Source organism: Ceratina calcarata, unplaced genomic scaffold, assembly GCF_001652005.2.
Source record: "Ceratina calcarata isolate Rehan_Ccalc_2016 unplaced genomic scaffold, ASM165200v1 scaffold546.2, whole genome shotgun sequence".
NCBI classification, from domain to species: Eukaryota; Metazoa; Arthropoda; class Insecta; order Hymenoptera; family Apidae; genus Ceratina; species Ceratina calcarata.
This window is the reverse complement of record NW_017176634.1, coordinates 378,394-381,749: the sequence shown is the minus strand read 5'-3', so window position 1 is coordinate 381,749 and position 3,356 is coordinate 378,394.

The following is a 3,356-nucleotide window of genomic DNA, read 5'->3' as shown; positions in this document are numbered from 1 at the left end:
TTCTCCGAGACTTCCTCAGCCTTCCTTCTTTAGCCCTCCTTCTCTGTGGCAGTTTATACGTTCCGGTAGTACCTCCTCCTCGCGGGTCCCTAAATTTTCTCCAAGTCTATAAGGGTTAAGGAATTAACTGTGGTTGCTGGCCGGTTCCGGCCTGTGCTGCGAGCGAGCCTACACGGGGCTCGTTCTGATACGGCTGGTGCAGGGTGCCGCTCGCCTCCGCCGAGGAGCTTAATAGCCCGTGCGAGGGGCCAAACGAAATACTTGGAGGGATGAAGGAAGGGTAGGAGGATGCAGGGCCGAGCGAGATCTTCGCCGAAAGCCATTACAAGGATTTCTTTTATTTACGATCGCGAACAGCTCCTTTGGCTGGCCGAGCTAAGTGGTATGATCTTCTCTCCTCGTGACTCTACTTCTACGATAGATCTCGGCCAACGACCGACTAAGCGGACCACTTTCGTGGGCTTACTGTTTTCCGTCCGATCGTGTAATATTCGGCTGTAGATCAATTAAGAGGCGATGCTGGCTGGAACTCTGTTGCGTCCAATTTCTTCGGTTAAATGCTATAGTCTATGACGTTTATGTGCCTTTCTTAAGAACATCATTTCCGGTAATTTCTTCTCTTTTGTGATTAAAAAAAAATTCATATTATATATTATAACATACATTTACAAATTAATTAGAGATGTTGTGTAACTCATATGGAAAAATTCGTTTTTCACACTAATTTTCCTCACGCGTGGACAAGATATACATCGATTGCCGGCAAATTAACGGGATTAATTAACCGACCCTTGGATTTAAGCGAGCCGAGGATACAGACCACCATTCTCGGTGATCTTCCTTCCATGAGAGAGAGAGAGGGGTGAGGTAAGTGTAAGGAGTAGGATGTTGGTGTTCGGTCGATCTTAATACTGTCTTAAGCCCAACAGAGCGCAACATAAATTATGTATCGTCCGGGCGTAAGATGCCTCCAAGATCCCAGGAGCACCTGGTATTCCTACTTCGGCTCATGGCTTCTCCGAGACTTCCTCAGCCTTCCTTCTTTAGCCCTCCTTCTCTGTGGCAGTTTATACGTTCCGGTAGTACCTCCTCCTCGCGGGTCCCTAAATTTTCTCCAAGTCTATAAGGGTTAAGGAATTAACTGTGGTTGCTGGCCGGTTCCGGCCTGTGCTGCGAGCGAGCCTACACGGGGCTCGTTCTGATACGGCTGGTGCAGGGTGCCGCTCGCCTCCGCCGAGGAGCTTAATAGCCCGTGCGAGGGGCCAAACGAAATACTTGGAGGGATGAAGGAAGGGTAGGAGGATGCAGGGCCGAGCGAGATCTTCGCCGAAAGCCATTACAAGGATTTCTTTTATTTACGATCGCGAACAGCTCCTTTGGCTGGCCGAGCTAAGTGGTATGATCTTCTCTCCTCGTGACTCTACTTCTACGATAGATCTCGGCCAACGACCGACTAAGCGGACCACTTTCGTGGGCTTACTGTTTTCCGTCCGATCGTGTAATATTCGGCTGTAGATCAATTAAGAGGCGATGCTGGCTGGAACTCTGTTGCGTCCAATTTCTTCGGTTAAATGCTATAGTCTATGACGTTTATGTGCCTTTCTTAAGAACATCATTTCCGGTAATTTCTTCTGTTTTGTGATTAAAAAAAAATTCATATTATATATTATAACATACATTTACAAATTAATTAGAGATGTTGTGTAACTCATATGGAAAAATTCGTTTTTCACACTAATTTTCCTCACGCGTGGACAAGATATACATCGATTGCCGGCAAATTAACGGGATTAATTAACCGACCCTTGGATTTAAGCGAGCCGAGGATACAGACCACCATTCTCGGTGATCTTCCTTCCACGGTTCATTACTTTCAATCGCTGCTCTACAATCTCTTCCCTTCCTCTTCATCCTTACTGCTCGTAATTTTTACCATAGCCACTGATGAGGCTGGGGTGGGATTAAAGAATAAGAAAGAGGAGGTCAGGCTACGTTTATACGTCTTCATCCGACGACTTCGTCGGCCGTAGGAAAAGGACAAAGTTGAGGGATAACTGAGAGGGTGGGTAAGAGTCAAAGAGAATAGCTTGCGTCGCCCGACCTTACCATCCCTTAAGGATTATAAGGCCAATCCTGCGGCTAATTTGCGAACTCTCAAATTCTCCCTTTAGCGTTCTGTGACTTCGCTTTAACCGCTCTCTCATCTTACCTTTTAGCCGTTTCGACGGTGTTTTCTTTGTCTTTCCGCTCTTATGCGCAACCCTAAATGAAAACGAAAATGCTTACATTTAAAACAATTGCTTTACTTGTCACCATTTAATTATTTATATCGTCATTTATAGAATTCATTTCCGTATTTAATCTTTTTATCAATAAATTGTATACAATAATTTTAAAATGTATCAACCTCAGAAATTATTTGATATACTATACCAATACGTTACACATAAAATAAAAGTTATGTTCAACAGAGTGTTTAATGACTATTTTTATACGAATCATATTATATTCGTGTGTATAGGATTCGTAGCAGCAGTAGGACACTTTTACCGTTCGCGGTGATCGCATCCAACGATCTAGTCATCGTGGACAACATTATCTACGACGAAACGTCCGGCAGCTGCATGGAAACAGAATAGTTAGGCATATCCTAACCGCGGCTGATAGGAGAAACAGCGTTGGCTCTCCATTTTCTCTTTCTCCCGATCTCTCTGTCTTGTTCTCCGTTATTATTCAGGAACTTTGCTGACAGCTCTCCGGATAGGCAGATAAGAACGTCCTCTGAATGCCGAAGCGCGCACAATGCTCCTTTGGTATATACGATGTGTACCCACGTCGTTCGTGGTTACTTTTCTTGTTGTACAATCGCGGCCTGGGCCATAGTTTAGCGAGCCACGTGTACCACCCACATTTCGGAAAAAAAATACAATTCAGTTTTCTTTACTTAAAGAAGTTCTTCGACCTCCTCTGTCATTCATGCATTGATCGACGACGAGCAGAATTACATCGACAGTTTTTAAAATCCTTATTTTATAATTAAGGATATGAAGTTGAAGAAAAAGTGGGCAAGCTTTTTCACGAAGCTGACGTTTCTCATAACGATTTACTAGCGAGGGTGTGGTCTAAATTGTCCCTGTGCCGGCTGACAAATTAAGATCAGATAGAGAGATGATCCCCGAGGCTGCTGACTTTTAGATTTTCATAAGGCATCGACCCTGCCGTCCCATCGCGTTTCTTCTTTCCACACTCTTCCTCTTCAATTTCCTTAACCTTCTGATATAATATAATATTCCTAGCCTCGTTTCTAAATGCTTTCTATTGTCTTTAGAAGCATAAATCAGACTGCTCATATATAT